This window comes from Arachis hypogaea, chromosome 6 (assembly GCF_003086295.3).
Source record: "Arachis hypogaea cultivar Tifrunner chromosome 6, arahy.Tifrunner.gnm2.J5K5, whole genome shotgun sequence".
NCBI classification, from domain to species: Eukaryota; Viridiplantae; Streptophyta; class Magnoliopsida; order Fabales; family Fabaceae; genus Arachis; species Arachis hypogaea.
Window position 1 is genome coordinate 97198022 of NC_092041.1, and position 20683 is coordinate 97218704.

Below are 20683 nucleotides of genomic sequence, written 5' to 3' on the forward strand. Positions count from 1 at the left end.
ACTGTTATTATTATTATTGTTGTTGTTGTTGTTGTTGTTGTTGTTGTTGTTGTTGTTGTTGTTGTTGTTGTTGTTGTTGTTGTTGTTGAGGTCATCCTAATTGTGCTTAGGTGGAGTCATTGGCGCCGGCATACAAGATACACATAGAGGTCTACGGCGCAGTTTAGGCGAGGACTCGACGACATGGGAGTCAACGATGTAAGTTTTAACCATTTAGGTTAGCGTCTTTGTTAAGAAAAATAATGTTACTAATAGGTCTCGTGGTTACTGGTGTGCAGTTTACATGGCGGCTGTATATCGAAGTGGATGTTCCGGTCGACCTCGGCCTAAATTTGTTTATGTGCTCCACGAAGTCGCTATTAGTGTCGTTCGAATGTATAGAATGGTACACGACAGATCGAGTTCGTCGACAATTTGGGCTGCAGCAGCTTCCACCAGACCCGGCATTTCAGATCGGTAGTGCTCATTGTAGGCGTTTGAGCGGTGCCCAGCATCATGCTGGAGAGACCAAACCAAGGAATGGCTTGACATGTGGCGTTCTGGCCGCTATGATACATTGCAGGTAGGGGAGGAGATTGTCGACTTCCATCCCTTCCCATTGTACTATGACTGGTACACACAGCAATACGGGGGGTCACCTACGACTGTCAGATAGAGTTGCAGGTGAAGAGGCTGACACGAACGCACAGCAAGAAGGTCCACCACAACCAGCTGGACCTCAGCATCAGGAACCGGGATCAAGGATTTTAGGTATCGTTAAGGTTTATTGGTGTTAATATTACCGTTGTTAATTATAAGCTTTAATGTTACCGTTATTGATTAGCGTCATTCATTTACAATTAGGTGCCGCCACATGAGCACCAGTTCCAAGCACCTGCATATGAGCCCCAGTTTCAGGCGCCGGCATATGACCCCCAGTTCATGATGCCAGGGTATGAGCAGCATTATCAGGTGCTGGCATATGAGCAGCACGTTCAGGAACCACAATAATATCAGGTAGCTGAGCCCTACATACCACAGTTGCTCATTCCAGCAGATGGTCAGTTAAGTCCATTTGTTGGGCTTGATTCGATAAGCTTCTCTCGACTCATGAGAGAGACATCTCATTTATTTCCCGCGCGAGAGCAGCAAGGGCCTGTTGGTAGTGAGCTGTCTGTTGGTCGTCGGGCCACGTCAGGTCATGCTAGTGACTTCAGTATGGATCGATCGCCGGGTCATGTAGGTCATACTCGTCTGTCCGCACCACCACGCACTGCGGTGTTCGACTTGAATGAATGTCCACAGCCGGAAGAGGGATTTCTGGGAGATGCCCTCCAGCACAAGTCTCATTCTGGTGGATATAATGCTCGGGACATGAGTAGATCCAGTGCTTACGACACTGGCGGTGCCAGCATGCCAGATGTCGGTGTTGGTGACTCCAGTAGTACTTAGGGTCGTCTGTATAATTTACGGACACAGATTGTGCCTCCGGACAAATACACCCCATCTCAGTACGCGAAGAAGGCTGCTGGCTTATAACACCAAACGGCTGCTGGCTTATAACAGCATGCGCTTCATTTGGCACCGCCGGATTGCCTGCCAGATCTCTGTCATCGTTTTCGTCATCGACTTCATAGTTGGCTTCGAACTCCTCTTTACTGTCGTCGTTATCTTCTTCCCAACCTATATCCCCGAACTCGTTAACGTTGACCTCCTCGTCAAACTCGTCCACCCCCGTATGCTGTTCAAACTCAACGTACATCTCTATTAGCGGCACCTGAAATCGGATTTGTTAATAAATACAGAACATTTGCTGCATGCTTGCATCGCCAGTGATGGCCATTATTTGAAACTATATCAGCCCACCAAATACTTGTACAGGACTCCTGTAAAAAATATTGCTCACCCTTTTCGAAATATGACTTGGTATGTTGACACAAAGACCATTTTGCAACTCTACAAAACTCGTGGTGTATGGAATAGTAAATGAAAACGGACATTTACAAACAAAAGTCACTCTTTCGTGTGTGTTCGGTATAACCTCACCGTTATAATACACTCGTATATTTGCAATACCTTCCATAATCTCACTTTTTTTACCCTTATAATACCCAAAAAATCTCACAATTATGGGATGCATGAATGAATGAAAGGTGAAAGGGAGCACAAGTGAGGGATTTAGGAGTGAGGTACGAGTTAGAGATAGCTGAGTTAGCAATTTATATGCAAGGCTCTTCATTAAAATATTATTTTATATATAAAACGCAAGCTGCGTTTTATGGACTTCAAAAAAATTTTTCGGCCCAAATAAAACACAACATGCAATTTACTCTGCCTAAAAAAATCTGAGCCCATCAGTCTGACAAATGCATCCTGCGTTTTAAGTTAAAAAAATTTTTTTATGCCCATCTGACAAACGCAACATGCATTTGTTGTGTCTCCATGCAAAAAACGCAACTTGCATTTTTCCTTAGCTTAAAAAAAAAACTAGTTGTAGAAAATAAAAAACGCAATATGCGTTTGTTGTCTGGCCTATAGCAGTGTAAAATTTAGTGAAACACCCATTTCAATACACATCATTAAATCTTTTTTCATATCAAAATTAATCAGCCTAAATCGTTGCTGTCTAGCACGATTTATTTCTGAAGACTTCTTTTTAGTAAATCTTTGCTATTTAATAGATTTACATAAATTAAAAAAGAACAAAAATATAATTAAATCTCATTGTAAAAAATTGAGTAATGTTTGAGATATATTATTTATTTATATAATTTATTCTATTTTGTGTATGTTTCCAAAAGATAATATATATATATATATATATACAAAATAGAATAAATTATATATAGATGTAGATGTATTCTCGTATAGATCACAAAATCTATAAAATTTATATAAAATCTATGAGAAAATTCTTCATGCTGGCACGACGGTGAGTGTGAATAATGAATTACCATAATTAACTAATTCTAGAAGAGAAAGGAATAAATGTGTCAAAAAGAAAGAAAATGTAATATAGCTGCTAATTTCCTTTTTGTGTTTTTTCCAATTCGTGTGGGCTGTATGAAAAGTTTTTTGTTGCTATGATGGACTATCGATAGTGTAAGCTAATTTAATATGTTTCCACAAATTAAAAGATAAAAAATGTCAAAAATATTATATTTAAAAAGAATAAGATGAAGAGGATGAGGAGATAATAGATTTATTTGGGTGAGTTTTAAAAAATAATTAAGTTATTTTTTAAAAAAAATTTTATAAAAAAATAAAAATAATTTTATATTTAAATAACTTATGCAAAAAAAAAATTTATTTATCAATTATGTTTGATATAACTATATAAACATATTTTTTTGTTTATTCATTATGTAAAAAACATATTTTTTGTAAATTGTAGCTTCTCAATAAAGATATTTTTTATTTTTTTAGTGCTTTTACTTTTACTATTAGAAATTTACCAAACACAGTAAAAATTAAAAAAATATTTTTTCATTGAAAAAAATCTTTCCTATCAACTTAATGGCACCCAAACAAACACAATAACTTGGTGAATTTTTGTCATTTCATCTTAAACTTTTTGAGGCACTACACGACAATCGACCTTTGGTGTGCTCATGAAAAACATGATTTGTCATAATGTGTAAGGCACTTTGATTATCAAATATAAAATTGCAAGGCGAATTAGATGAAATTTGAAGAAAAATCAACATGTTCAACATCCATTGAAGTTCACATGTCGTGTTAGCAAGAACACGATATTCTATTTTAGTAGATGATCGGATAATAGTTGTTTGTTTCTTAGTTTTTCAGGAAACTAGAGTCTTTTTCAAGAGGAAACAATAACTAGTAAGTGAGGAGCACATATATGGACAATCCGCCTAATCGGAGTCATTGAAATCACATATCTAAATAGTCGAGTCTCTTGGAAAGAAAAGGTCTTTCCCTAGACTGTTCTTTAATTATCTTAAGAGTTGAATAGTAACATGAAAATGGGTTTCGGTAAACGAAGTCATGATCTGATTAAGTTGTTGTGTGGCATATGTAATATCGAGCCAAGTAGTGGTGGCATAGATGAGGTAGCCAACTATGCAACGATAAATAGAAGAGTCGAGGAGAAGAGGACCATTATCTTGACGTAAGCAAGTAGCACTATACATGTAAACTGTTGCAGGTTTTGCACCCAAGAGACCAAAGTTCTATAGAAGATCAAGGCAGTACTTTCTCTAAGATAAAAAAATGTCCTGTGTATAATGAACAACTTCAATACTCAAGAAGTACTTCAAAATGTCTAAATCCTTTATTCGAAGGTGCTGATGTTAAATGCATTTTGTAGCAGCTATCTCAGAAACAGATTACCAATAAGAACAATATCATCAACATATACTAATATGATAGAAATTTTAGCACCAATAATTTTAATAAAATTTGTAATCAGAAGAGTCTAATTAAAGAGCTTATCATACCAGACAAGGTTGGATTGGCGTAAACATTGATTTAAGTGAGTACAAACAACACCAAGAAGCATAATTATATAAACATCCTCAGATAAATTTCTGTGCAAAAATTCACTATTGAAATCTAGCTGATGTATAGGCTACCTTTTCATTGATATTGTTATGGGTGTGAATATAACCCAAACAACTGATCTGATATAGCCCAAGATATCGTAATTCAAGCGAAATAGAAAGATAACACTAAGGTAGCGTAACGATATTATAAATTTCAAATACCTCACCCCCATCTTATGTGTAGACGTCCAACCACCCAAGTAAGAGAACTACATAAGGGGGAGCAATTCGCTCCCCATGTATAATACACACGAAACCCTAGCTTACAATCAATACCTTTATGATCTCCACTGACTTGACCATATAAGTGCTATTGTAGGTACCCCCAACCTTCTCAAAGAAGCTGGATCCACGCGAAGTCGTCAAAAAATCTAAGGTCAGTGCAACCGCAATTCTCCACCTCATATATACTCGTAAGACTTACTATGCATGTGTCATTATCAAAATTAAAAAATTCACCATGAAGGAAGAAGATGCTCGGGAAGAGAGACCATACCCACCCGGTCATGGATGAAAGTACCATTCTCTCTTTCAAGAAATAGGATATGAACCACCCAGGTGTAGGTGTGCTCGAAGTTGAAGACTCCCTTACAAGATGTAGAGACCGGATTGCTACCAGAGAGAGGAATGACAATAGGACTTTTGCCCCGAAAGCAGATCAGTACAAACCCACGTGATCCTTATTCGCTTACGTACCAGGCTTCTTTTTGGTGATTGACCAAACAAAGAGGCCTAGATCTATGCCCCTTAATGAATCGAATGGTCCTTCGACCCCTTCATTCGATTCCGATGGTTGACATAGATCTCATGAGACCTGTCCACTATTACTGCTTTGCGTAAATCCTTTTGCCACGAGACGAGCCTTATAGCACTTTATTAAACTATTGGGGCGACCCTTAATTAGTTCAATATACTCACTTACAACCAATGGATTTCACATTAGGAGGGCGATCAACAAGAATCCAAACTTTGTTCAACTCTTGAATAGCAAGTTCATCCTTCATGGCATTGTGTCAATGAGAGTGATTATTGGTGTTCTGAAATAATTTTTTGACTCAACTTTAAAATTTATAGATAAAATGAAGTTCTATGAGAAGAGGATAAAAAAGATAAATAAGATTGAGGAGAGATAATACCGATGTAGAGAAGAAGATGGGATTGGAGAAATGAGAGAGGAGCCGAAAATGTAATCAGAGAATTAGACGAAAAGACATTTAAGTTCGTAGCTATGATGAGTAATGGAAGACACGGAGACCAGTGTATAAAGTGAAAATTGTCCAGATTGCTATAATAATAAAATGTTAATTTTTTTTAAATATTTAACTATTTAAGTGTCCTTATTATTTGTGAATGTTAGATGTTAAATGTTTTTTCAGAAAGTTCAAAAAATATATTTCTTAATTGGTTTATTGGAGTTCAAACATATTAAAGCCTATAATTATTAAGTGTTCCTATAAGCAGTGGCGGATCCAGAAATTTTATAAGAGGGGGCCAAATCAAATACAAAATAAATTAAAATATAATATAATAAAAAATCAACAAAATATAATTTATAATATATAGGTCATCAAAATTAATAATTATATTATATAAAAATTAACATTCAACTACATACTTTACGATTTTGATATTTTTAAATTTGTTCTGTGATATTTTATATAACTAAAATGATCAACTTACCATCTAGAATAAATTTTGAAACATTCTTTTTTTTTAACATATACAATTATATAATCTGTTAAAAATTCGTTTTTCATATTGTTTTAATAATTTTTATTGTTTAAAAAATCTATTCAATTGTCATTGTTGTCATAGAAAAAATCTAAATAATTTTTTTATAATTGTTGATTTTTTACATTAATTCAAACTTATATATTTCAATAACTTTTCAATTATTTATATATTTATAAGCTTTTATTGTTTTTTAAACTTATTTTTTAATTATTATTAATATATTATAATACACATTATAATTTATACATATTAAATTACTAACATATATTTTTTTAGTGTGTAATATATTAAAATATATTTAATCTATAATTAATAGATATATATTAATTATATAATAATAATAAAGGGATAAGTATTGTTTTGGTCCCTCACGTTGAGGGTCGGAATCGAACCCGTCTCTGATCTAATTTTCGATTTAGAATCGTCCTTAACGTTTTTTTTCATATTAAAATCGTCCTTTTTAATAAAATTTTTAATTTTATTCCTAAACTAGCCTTACTTTAATAAAAATTATAAAATTCAAAAAAAAATAAAATGCGGGGGTGGGGTTGAGGTGGGGTTGGTGGTGGGGGGAGGGGAGGGGAAGGCGGAAAGGGGAGACGGGGAGGGGAGGGGAGGGGGAGGGGTGAAGGGGAGACCGGGGGTGGGGGTGGGGGTGGGGTTGGGGGAGGGGAGGCGGGAAGGAGAGGCGGAGGGGGAGGGGGAGACCGGGGGTGGGAGGGGTTGGTGGTGGGGGGAGGGGAGGGGGAGGCGGGAAGGGGAGATCGACTGTGGGGGTGGGGGAGGGAAAAGGGGAGGGTATTTTTGTCCAAAAAAATAAAAAGGACGATTTTAATACGAAAAAAACGTTAAGGACGATTCTAAATAAAAAATTAGATCAGAGACAGATTCGATTTCGACCCTCAACGTGAGAGACCAAAACAATACTTATCCCTAATAATAAACTAATAATACTACTTTTTTTTTTTTAAATGGGAGACTATGGCCACCTCAGGCCTCTCTTAAATCCGCCTCTGCCTATAAAATTACAAATTTGTAATCACCATCACTAAAACATAACGGTTTTCAATTGTCAATTATATCATTTGTTTTAACGATAAATCAAACATATAATTATATAACTAACTGCTGTTTTGTTGTAACTACAAGTTAGTTTCATCATATGTATAAGTATAACTGTGTTTGTGAGAGAATTAAAAAAAAAAAGCAAACAAACAAGAGATATAAATAATTTTACATAAATAACTAATTGTGTTTTATTATATTAGTAAAAATAATTATTTAAAAAATTATTTAAACACAAAATTTAATTAAAGAGAAAAGAACAAATAGATCATTGACCTTTTGATCGTAAATATTTAAATATTTGAGAATTTGAAAATGTATTTAAATTTTGAACCTTTTCAAAACCTGAACATATCGATCCCTCATGTTTATTCGGGTCTGTTAGACTCAACGAAAAATCAAACGTGACTACCATTATATTAACCTGGTTGATATGGATGCACACGTAAGAAAATTTTTAAAATTAGATAAATTTGATTCAGGGATCGATATGCCCAGATTTTGAAGAGGTCAGGAATAGGGGTGGCAAGCGGGAAAGGCCGCCCCTCTCCTCCTAGTGAGGCGGTCCTAGAATCCCACCCCACCCCGCCTAACTATGGACTGGCGAGCTAAGCTCGCCAAAACTTCTTTTTTTTTTTTTAACCATTAACTACTAAATAATATATATAATTTCATAACTATATTAATAAATTTATAATTTCTAAAGACATAAGAAAATTATATTTTTTATATTCATAAACATTAAAGTCTTTGTAATTATAAATATCTAATAAACATAATTATAAACCAAGTTTTCATCCAAAACATAATTATAAATATTCTCTCCAATGCAAAATAAACATAATCCAAAAATTCAATTTTTATCTTTATATTCTTGTAAATTGAGTTGTGGAAAGTTGATTTTTGTCCAAAAAATTGCAAAAATACCTCCTTGGCAGAAAAAACTAAGCCCGACGGGAAGCCCGGCTTGCCCCACCAAAATCTGCGGTTTAAGCGGTGCGAGTTAGACGGGATTTTATTCTTTGGTGGTTCCAGTTTTTCAACCCGATCCACTGTTTTGGCGGGTTACGCGGGCCAACCCGACGAATTTAGACCCGTCTGCCATTTTTAGCCAAAAATTTAAATGTATTTTTAAATATATTTTTAGATTCTCAAAAATTTAAATGTCTATAGACCAAAAATTTAAAAATCAATTTATCCTTTTCTTTTAGTTAAATAACCGTATAAATTCTTTACAAGTCAATGCTTTCAAATTACTCTCTTCATATAATCATATTGTTCCTTATCACTAGAAATTGAATATGACAATTAGACGCCTCAAATTGCCAAGCTGAATAAAATAATTGCATTGAATTTAAGCGAGATATATAGAAGTCGATTATTCAATAAACCCAAACATAGAGTACAGTGGAATAGATTATCAATAAGACAATAACAACCACCGGAAAAAAAGGGGGGATTATTCCTTATGGTCTTAGTATAAGTTTTAAACACCTCTTGTTGAAAGCTACTTTGTCTTTGAACCAACATCAATTCTGATTAACCATCAAGCTTTTCGCTTTTAAATTCTTTTTCTTTTGGTTGGTCTTTAATTAAATCCTCAATGCTTTAAATTTTTCAAAAGATGCATTATGCATACACTAACGCCCGTTAAATCAAACAATAAAAAGATGCACTAGTGGCCATATACGAAGAAACCACACCAAATAATCAAATTTGGATTTATTATGACCAACATATTGAATCCGAAGCACACGAACCCAATAGAAAAGAATGACCATAAGCTAGTGTTTGGTAAAAAGATAGGGATTGAAAAACTGATATCGAGAGACAAAGATTTAGAGATAGAGACTGAAATAAATTTTAGTATTTTATTTGGTGTAAAGTAGAAGATAGAAATTGAAATAAAAATAAATTTAATTTGTACAAAAAATAAAATTAGAATTAATTAATTAAAATAATGATATTTTAGATATAAAATGTTATTAAAGTTTCAGTCTTTGTCTCTAAAAATTTCAATCTTCTGTGTTTCTACTTTTTGGAGGTACTGAAATAATGAAATTTGAAGGATAGAGATAAATTTTGGTACTAATATCTGAACTAACAAACATGATACTGAATTTTAGTCTTCTAATCTCTGTCCCAATACTTCAAAACAAATGCTACCTAAACTTCACCATTTATCCATTAGTATAATAGTATCCCTTGTCAGATGTTTAAATTTGAATTTTTCGTTTCTCATGTTGCCCACAAAATCAACCTTTCATATTTTTCCTTATTTGAAGGTTTTTTTTCTCTTCTATTTAGTGCTTTGAAAGATAATGTAATTTTGCCGACCGAAATGTTATAATATAATACAAGAGACGAGGAGATAACTTCTTATCCACGATAAATTTTATCAATTCAACCGTTGAATCCAAGTTACCCAACACTTCATTATATAATAATCTAATAATCTAATAAAATTTTATAAAATTTGGAATTGATTTGATATGTCGTCATGATGTATTAAAATTTGAATCTTCTGAAATTTGTTATGTTTGACTATTAAAATAATATGAAATAATTTAACAGTTAAAATTATAAAATTTATTGTATAAAGGAAAATATTTTCCAGTGTAAATCAATGTAACTTATAACCGATGTACAGTGTCATCCAAATTCATTTTAGTATAATCTTTTATTAGACAAATATTAAAAGTTTAATGATGTATGTGTTACATCTTAAAAAGGTTAAATCCTCTCCCACTAATAAGTCCCCTTTTTTTTTTCATACATACACTGCTCAAAGTCTCACTCACCTAATGTTGGTATAGAATTTCGATCCATTATAAAATTCGACTAATATAAAAATTGACGGTATTATATTAGTTGAGTCAAAAGGATATCATATGAACAAACAGCGCGTGGTTCAAATCTGGTAGCATGATACAGAGTGTGGAAATTTATTAGTGACAAAAAATGAATTCTTCAACTAGGATGAATTTCGATTACAGATAATGTCGATCTAAAGGCTTAGTTGAAACTAATAACAAGTAGTGCAAGAGCATCCAAGTCAAAGATTTTCAATAATGAAAAACAGATCAATAAATAGTTACTGGTTGTCCCTGAAAAATTAAGACTTTTACATAACTCTCAAGATTGATGAGCTGAGAATATGAGTGCGAATTTTGGATAACGAGTTAAAGAGAAAATGTGGGATTTGAATAAGACATGGGATGACTTGGGAATTAAGATTCTCTATGGTTAAGGCACGGTTGTAGCCTAGAAAAAAGGAAGAAGTATGATCATAAGAAGAGAAAAGTATTCTGTAGTCCACTTGTACAGTCTTAAAATAAGAGAAGTTTGGAAGAACTGAGAGACTTCAATCGAAAACACTTCACAGTCACACAAAATCTTACAAATTCCCAATTACAATGACACACGAAAGTCAATAGAATACAAGTGAAAATGACTGTTTGAAGTCAATTTTTTTTCTTTATTCACTTTATTGTTTTCTTTTCTTTTCTAACATTTATTGTTTTCTTTTCTTTTTATTCAGTTGGTTAATTTCTTTTTATTTCAATTTAATTATGTTTGTTTCTTTTGCTTTGATTCATTCATTTATTTTTTCTTTGTCTTTACTTTGTTTTTACTTATTTATTTAAATTTCAGAGTTCAATTTATTTATTTTTATTTTGTTATTTTCTCTTGTACTTTTAATATTTTTTATTCTGTTTTTATTTCTTTTCTTTATTTTGATTCGATTTTATTCCTTACATTTTATTACATAATTTACTTTTGATATTCACACTAAATAATTTTTGAATGGAGTCCACTCTTTTTTAAAAAAAGTTGTATCTGATCTTCGACTAAGATTTTGATACAAATTTAATTTGACACCCAGTCAAAATTATCAAAAATAAAATAAAATACCTACTAATACACATTAAGGTTTTGTTTCCTTAGCTTGAGGTGAAGAAAAAAGATTAGTGGGAGAGAAGCGAGTTAAGAGATCCGAGGTAACTTTTCTTGTTTTGATTCGAGGAGAAATAGAAGATAAATGAAAAATTGGGTGGCCTATTCAAAAATATTTCTCCTTGAGGGAGGAAAGAAATGAAATCGGTTATATATATATATATATATATATATATATATATATATATATAATTAAATATATTGTTCTTGTCTGTTGATGCCGAGATATAGTTCATTCTCCAACAAAGGTCGGCAAACTCTCGAGGTAGAACACGAAACACGCCGACGATGAAGAACCGAGGTGGTGGGTACCTGATAAATCCTATTTGTAGGATTTATCTTATGCTTCATTTAAGGGATTTTATGACCTTTTACCCACATTTATTCAATGAAATATCATGGTTTTATAATTTCTCCTTTAATTGTGCTTAAGAGTGAAAACATGCTTTTTAGGTCTTAAAATAGCTAAATTTAATTCTCCTTGATTCCATTAGATGCCTTGATATGTTTGCTAAGTGATTTCAGATTTAGGAGGCAAGGATTGGATCAAGGGAATGAAGAAAAAAAGCATGTAGAAATGGAGAACTCATAAAGAAACGTAGGAATTGCAAAAGCTGTCAAGTCGACCTCTTCGCACTTAATCGACCATAACTTGAGTTACAGAGGTCCAAATGATGCAGTTCCAGTTGGGTTAGAAAGCTAACATCCAGGGCTTCAAAAAGATATAAGATTTGCCATAGTTTCTACACGTATGGTGACGTGTACGCGCATTGTATGCGCACGCATCGTTGCTGCCATATGATCCACTTAAAGCAATACGTGGCCAGCGAATTCTAAAGCCTTGTGGGCCCAATCCAACTCATTTCTGATGCTATTTAAGTCAAGGATTGAAGAGGGATCGGGATGTTAGTTACCATTAGTTTAGTTTAGCTTAGTTTGAAAGTTAGAGTTAGTTTTAGAGAGAGAAGCTCTCACTTCTCTCTAGAATTAGGATTAGGTTTAGATTAGAATTTCTAGATCTAGGTTTTAACTCATCTTCTTCTACTTCTATCTTCTCAATTCCTTGTAATTATATTCATTCTTCTTCTATTCTTTTGTTGTAATCTCTTTTATATTGTTCTTGTGTTTTGTTGTAGATCTACTTTTGTTTCTTCTACTCTCTTTCAATTCAATCAAGGTAATTCATAATAAATGTGTTTCTTTTGATTGTTGTTGTTAATTCTTTTCAATAATTGTTGTTAGATTCTATTCTTGTTGTTAATTTGCTTTGCTTTTCTTTTGTACCTTCCAAGTATTTGATGAAATGCTTGGTTGGATTTTAGTGTAGGTTTTGTTCTTCTTGGCCTAGGTAGAGTAATTAGTGACTCTTGAGTTATCTAATTCCTTTGTTGATTAATAATTAGAAGTTGCTAATTGATTTGAATGCCTCTAAAGCTAGTCTTTTCTTTAGGAGTAGATTAGGACTTGAGGAATCAAATTGATTCATCCACTTGACTTTTCTTCATGGTTAGAGGTTAACTAAGTGGGAGCAATGGACAATTTGCTATCACAATTGAGAGGATAACTAGGATAGGACTTCTAGTTCTCATATCTTGCTAAGAGCTTTGTTAGTTGTTAGTTTATTTTCTTTGCTATTTATATTTCTTGTCTAAAATCTCAAAAACCCCAAAATAACTCACAACCAATAACAAGACACTTTATTGTAATTTCTAGGGAAAACGACCCGAGGTTTAATACTTCGGTTTATAAATTTTAGGGGTTTGTACTAGTGACAAACAACTTTTTGTATGAAAGGATTATTGATTGGTTTAAAAACTATACTTGCAACGAGAATTCATTTGTGAAATTCTATACCATCAAAAATTCGTTCATCAAAATGGCGCCGTTGCCGGGGAATTGCAATGGTGTTAGGTTATTGGTTATTGTACATATGTGAATAGTGTGAATATCTTGCTTTTTGCTTTATTTGCTAGTTGTAGAATTTTATTTCTCTTGTTTTCCATTATCTTTTGATTTTTTATTTCTCTTTCCATTATGAATCCTCATTTTGGCTATGAGTGTGATTACAACTATGTTGTAGGAAGTGGAGATTATAATGAAGAGATGTATCAAGGATGGGATAACCAAAGTTGGGAGGAGCCATATGCAAATGATCAATCTTCTTGGCAACAACCTCCACCAATCTACTATGAAGAAGAGCCATTCTATGATGCATACCAATCCAATGGCTATGGTGAATCCCCTTGTGACTTTCAAGAACCACCACCATATGCCTATGAACCCCCTCCTCAACATAGCTTTGAACTACCATGCTCACAAGCCCCATACCACCAAACACCTCCATATGACCCTAATCCTTATCCATCCTACCAACAACCATATGAACCATATGAGCCACACATAGAACCGCCACCATTCCAACCTCAATACTTCCAAGAACCGCCCTCAATAAATGAAAATTTTCAACTACAAGATAAATTCTACCTTCCACCACAACCTCACATGGAAGAATACTCATTTCCATCGATCCAAGAGCCATATGATCCCTATCATGATATCCAAGCAGAACAAGAGTCAACGGATCGTCTCAAGGAAGCATTGGATCAATTTCAAGCAACCATGGAGCATGTTGTGCAACAAGTGGAAAAGGTGGAGAATGTTGAATCACAAAACCCTAATTATGATGAACTACCTTCCTATTATGAACCCTTCCCCTAATATGATGAACCCTCCCATCCACCCCCAACCTCTAATGGATGAAACCTTCGGTGTTCTTCTTCAAGGACAAGAGGAGATGACAAGGGATGTGCAACAATTCATGACCGCCTTGGATGGGGTGGTAAATCGGCTAGCATCCCAACTTTTGGACACTCAAAGAACTCCCATAGCTACATGTGGAGAATCAAAAGAAGAGCATAGCATGAAGGAGAGATTGGAAACTCTGGTGAAAAAGAAGAATGCTACTTTGTGTTAGAACAATTGGAGGAACCTATGACCATTAAAGAAAAGGAAGAAGTGGTTGAAGACTTAGGAGATGCGAAACCCCCATGGGAACCTAGAGTTGAAGAAAACCCCTCCAAGAAGATTGAAGTTGATGTTGAGGAGGAATGTACACAACCTCCAAGGCATATCCCATATGAAGACTTGGAAGGAATGGAGCAAGAGTTGAGTTCCCTTGGAGATGAAGATCAAGCATCGAATCCTAGTGGTGGTGAATCCTTTGAACTTGAAGAACCCTCTCCCGATGAAGAAGAAAGCGATGTGGAGGTAGATTTCTCTCAACCTCCCATTTATGATTTAAGTGATGGAGAAGAGTTAGATGAAATTGATGAACAAAGGATTGAATTTGAAAAATCTTGTGGAGAGGTGGAAGTCCTTAGAAAAAGAAGAACGGAAGTTGAGTGCGCTTTGTCAAGCTCTTTGGAAGTTTCTTTTCCTAGGTTGTCATCTATTCCTTCACTTGAGTGGGTAAAACTCATTTCTATTAGCTTCATTACACCACTTGAGTATGGTTTGCTTGAAACTAATGGTCAACTTAGGACGATTTGTGGGATGAAGCATAAGAGAAAAATGTTTAGTGGTTGGCGTTGCAAATCAAGGCTCATTTTGGTTGATACTTCAAGGATTAGATGCAAGGGTTGGGCAAGTGCTCAACTGAATGGGTCTAAAAGGAGAGTTTGGTATCATCTTGAGAATTCATCTTGCTTACCACTCGGATGGATTAATAATGATGATCAACTTCAAGACGGGTGTGAAAATAAAGTGTGGGATCCCGAATTAGAAAAAGAGGATCAACATTGGAAGCCCCAAGCTTGTGAAGAACTCCATCAACACTTGGCTCAATCCATGAGAAATCTTGGGGCACAATGGAGAACCAAGCATTGGTGGAAGTTCCAAGATGAATACAAGCACAAGCTACCTTGAGAGGACCTCCCCATAAGTCCAACTTAAGGACAATAAATAAATGTGCTAGGTGGGAGACACCCCACCATGGTAAATTCTTTTCATTTTTTTCTCTTTTTGTACATACTAATAGAATTAGTTTACTTTCATGTTGTGTTGAATTTGTTGAGTCTAACTGGTATTTTAGTATGTTAAATAAGGTTTTATGGTGTTTTGGTAGCTGTTTGGAGGTTTGGAATGCTTGGATTGGTGCAAAAATATAGCAAAATTTTTTTTTTTGAAAAACAGAGCACCATCCACACGCGTGCGCCATGCGTGCGTACGCGTGCATCAAGCATTTTGGACCATCCACGCACGCGCGCCATGCGTGCGTACGCGTGGATTGAGAAGTTCCACATTCCCTACATTGACCAGAGAGTTGTGCCTGTACTGCGCCAACGTTGTGCCTTTGGCACAACCCCACTCGCGCATACGCGCACATGAAGCGTACGCACAACTCTCGAAATAAAACATCTGTGCGAGCGCAGCATGCGCGCGTACGCGCGGATGTCCTTCTTTCACTACATTTCTTTTCTTCTCCTCTTTCCATTTCTTCCCCTCTCCTTTCTTCTTCCCTTCTTCTACCCCCCATCTAACACTCCCAAACACCATTGTTAACCATTTATTTTAGTTAGTCAGTTAGTTGATAGTTAGTTTTAGTTAGTTTTCATTTCATTTCCTCTTTTTCATTATAAGTGTTGGATTGTTATTCTTGTTTACCATTAATTGCTGCTGAGTACTAAACAGGGATGTTTTCTTAACATCATTATGTTTATAATCTTTGTTGGATTCTATGATTGAGGTTATATTTTGCTACTTGGTTTTGAGTTTTTCATGCTTACCTTTTGAAAAATACCAAGTGATGAGAATTGCCTTCGAGCTTGTAACTCTTTTTAAATTGCATGATTTGGCCACCATGTGATTTGAACCCTATTCTTTGATTAGGCAATTTCTTGATGGATGTCGTGCATCTACCTTAATGCATTGTATTTCATGATTATATGCATCCATATGCTTTAGCTTCAATGCTTTCATACTTCTTTAATGCTTGTTTTACCTTACAAGTTTACTTAAAGCATCTCAAGCATACTAGGATAAGTGATGTACATGCTTCTTTTGTGACATGACTTTTATGCTAATGTGTGTTCTAAAAGGCGCCTAATTTAGAATTCACACACTTATTTGTCATTAATGTCACACCAATTGACTCACTCATTCCAACAATGTATGCTTCCTTGCTTTTACATCTTCTCATCTTATGGTGTTATATTTTTGTTTTTCATGATGAATGCACCACAAGCAATAACGGGAGCACGACTAAGAACATGCAGCACCGGTTGACCTACCAGCTGAAGGCAGAAATCCGGAGATTCACCGTACCCCCTTGCTCATCTTTGAGTGCACCGAGGACGGTGCAAACTTTTAAGTGTGGGGAGGTCATCCGACCGATCGGCGATTTTGGGTGACAAATTTCTAATCCCAACATTTTTGCATTTCATTCTAGGATTTTAGGGTTTTTATTTGTATTTTCCTATATATATATATATATATATATACACACACACAATAAGCTTAGTCAAAATAATGAAATTTTTCAAGATTTCTATCTATAGGACATCTCAATTGATTTGAGTGAAAACTTTTCATAGAACTTGCTTAAATTATATATCTTGTGGATAATGTTTGTTTTTGAGCTAAGAACACGAGCTTGTAAGATTTGAGCCTGATAGTGTGGTTACATCTCATAACCACTTATTTTCCTTCTTGTGTGCATTATTCTCTTTCTATGATTGTAATCTTTGAATTGTTTGATTCTTTATGTCCATTATTTTGTGTATTCATGCATTTATATGATTGAGGCCATCATTTCATTTAGCTTACTTACCCAAAAAGCTTTACCTTTTATCATCCATTGTTAGCCAATTTGAGCCTACGCTTAACCCACTTTGTTCTTAATTTAGCACATTACAAGCCTTAAAGCGAAAAACAATAAATGTCCTTAATTTGGATCTTTGATTGGCTTAGGCTAGTGTGTGTGAGTATCATTCAAGTGTGGAAATCTTGGGACATTGGGGGAATAAAAGGGTAGTTTTGTATTTTTATTGAAATTATTGGGAATTGGGTACATGCTCATGTATTGATAAAATGTATAGACCTTATGCATTGAAGTTCTTGTATATAGAAAGAAAAAAATGAGAAAAACAAAAGAAAAAAAAGAAAAATAATATGGAAAAGAAAAAAATAGAAAAAGAAAGAAAAAGAAGAAAAATAATAAAAAGGGGACAAAATGCCCCAAAGCGAAGCTCAATAAAATCAATGCATAAGTGTTGTAAAATGAAAAGAGAATACACGAGTATGTGAAAAAGTGAGAAGAATGGGTAGTTAGGTTAGCTTTAAAATTGTATAGGATGTCATAGGTTAGGTGGGAAGTTTAAGCTTATCAAAGATTCAAATTTCAAGCTCACTTAGCCATATATGCATCCTACCTTGACCCTAGCCCCATTACAAGCAAAGAAAAGACCTCATGATACTTGTATGCATGCATGAAATATATGTCGATTGTTAGAAGAAAAACAAATCTTAGAAAGCATGATTAGGAGAGAATTGAGAGAATCAACCCTAAACACTTGAGCGAATAGAGTGCAAACACTACCGGTGAGGGTTCGATTGCGCAATTACATGTTTCCACCCATAAGTGTCAATTTTCATGCAAGTTTGTAAAAATATTTAATAGCTCAATTCAATTGTGGTTTGGCATGGTTGTTAATACCTTTTGCCCTTGTGCTTATATATGCTTTTTTGGAAATTGATTTATTTTGACCAAGCAATTGCATTCATTTAGATAGTTGCATATAGGTAGATTGCATTTAGTTAATTTCCATTGAATAAACGCCATACCCTTACTTCATTCTTGGTTTAAGCATGAGGACATGCTTGGTTTAAGTGTGGGGAGGTTGATAAACCCCATTTATAGGGTTTATCTTATGCTTCATTTAAGGGATTTTATGACCTTTTACCCACATTTATTCAATGAAATAGCATGGTTTTATAACTTCTCCTTTAATTGTGCTTAAGAGTGAAAACATGCTTTTTAGGTCTTAAAATAGCTAAATTTAATTCTCCTTGATTTCATTAGATGCTTTGATATGTTTGCTAAGTGATTTCAGATTTAGGAGGCAAGGATTGGACCAAGCGAATGAAGAAAAAAAGCATGTAGAAATGGAGAACTCATAAAGAAACGTAGGAATCGCAAAAGCTGTCAAGTCGACCTCTTCGCACTTAATCGACCAAAACTTGAGCTACAGAGGTCCAAATGATGCAGTTCCAGTTGGGTTGGAAAGCTAACATCCGAGGCTTCAAAAAGATATAAGATTAGTCATAGTTGCTACATGTATGGTGACGCATACACGCACTGTACGCGCACGCGTCGTTGCTGCCATATGATCCACTTAAAGCAATATGTGGCCAGCGAATTCTAAAGCCTTGTGGGCCCAATCCAACTCATTTCTGATACTATTTAAGCCAAGGATTGAAGTGGGATGGGGATGTTAGTTACCATTAGTTTATCTTAGCTTAGTTTGGTAGTTAGAGTTAGTTTTAGAGGGAAAAGCTCTCACTTCTCCCTAGAATTAGGATTAGGTTTAGATAAGAATTTTTAGATCTAGGTTTTAATTCATCTTCTTCTACTTCTATCTTCTCAATTCCTTGTAGTTACATTCATTCTTCTTCTATTCTTTTGTTGTAATCTCTTTTATGTTGTTCTTGTGTTTTGTTGTAGATCTACTTTTGTTTCTTCTACTCTCTTTCAATTCAATCAAGGTAATTCATAATAAATGTGTTTCTTTTGATTGTTGTTGTTAATTCTTTTCAATAATTGTTGTTAGATTCTATTCTTGTTGTCAATTTGCTTTGCTTTTCTTTTGTACCTTCCAAGTGTTTGATGAAATACTTAGTTGGATTTTAGTGTAGGTTTTGTTCCTCTTGGCCTAGGTAGAGTAATTAGTGACTCTTGAGTTATCTAATTCCTTTGTTGATTAATAATTAGAAGTTGATAATTGATTTGAATGCCTCTAAAGCTAGTCTTTTCTTTAGGAGTAGATTAGGACTTGAGGAATCAAATTGATTCATCCACTTGACTTTCCTTCATGGTTAGAGGTTAACTAAGTGGGAGCAATGGACAATTTGCTATCACAATTGAGAGGATAACTAGGATAGGACTTCTAGTTCTCATATCTTGCCAAGAGCTTTGTTAGTTGTTAGTTTATTTTCTTTGCCATTTATATTTCTTGTCTAAAATCTCAAAAATCCCAAATAACTCACAACCAATAACAAGACACTTTATTGTAATTCCTAGGGAAAACGACCCGAGGTTCAATACTTTGGTTGGGAGCAGAGCTCTTTTTGGACGGTTTCTGTCATGTCTCCACTAATTCCAATTTTGGGTTCCGTAGTTGGTGCTTTTGTAGGACGGTTGCTCTATTTTGGATCAGAACAAAGCAGCAGTCTAATGACTATCCCCCTTTATGGGATAGTCTTGTTTTTTTGTTGTGCGCTCCGGGGTTTTTTTGGGGTCTCATTAACTAGACGTTATGGAAGGGGACTCGTCTTGGTTATCGATACGTGCCTTTATTTTCTGGTCGCCTTGTATCTTGGTTCTTTTAGGATTTATACGAGCTTACTATTGCTTTCAATTATTTGTCCAATAGTTTCGAACGAAGGAGGTGTAATCCTTTCTATGGTTTCGGGGGATGGTTCGGCGTCCAGCGTGAACCAGCCGACGCCTACCTATTCCACACAGCCGGGCTCGTCCTCCGAGACGGGGGATAATGTAATTCCTCCTTCTCCAGGGGTTTGTACTAGTGACAAACAACTTTTTGTATGAAAGGATTATTGATTGGTTTAGAAACTATACTTGCAACGAGAATTCATTTGTGAAATTCTATACCATCAAAAAATCGTTCATCAGTACCTGCAAAGGTCCTCCGACGCTCAAGTTAGTGAGGGAATATATGCGTATATGCTTTTTTGGAAAAGATTGAATACCTTTTTGGTTCCTTCCTTTCTCCTTATATCTGGTTGGATGAAGTTGATCGTTTTCTTGTAACGTCCGAGAATTGACTGTGTATCCGACCTTATTGGATGAAAATAAATGCTGATTATTCGGAATACTCGGTTACAATCGGGATCATGTGTTACCAAGCTATAACTCGTAACCGACTTTTACTGGTCATATCACAGCCCCCAAGCTTGGCCTGATTTGGAGGAGACAGGTTGAGCTTTTAAATGATTATTGACGAGTTATAGTTCGGTATACGCAGCCCCAGGTTAACGTGGCTTATCGGATTCCAAACCTGGCATATGAAAGGGCTTGGTTTTGCAAAATAAATTTGAATTATTTATTTGCATTGGCTATTGTGCTATTTATTATGGTTTGGTTCAAC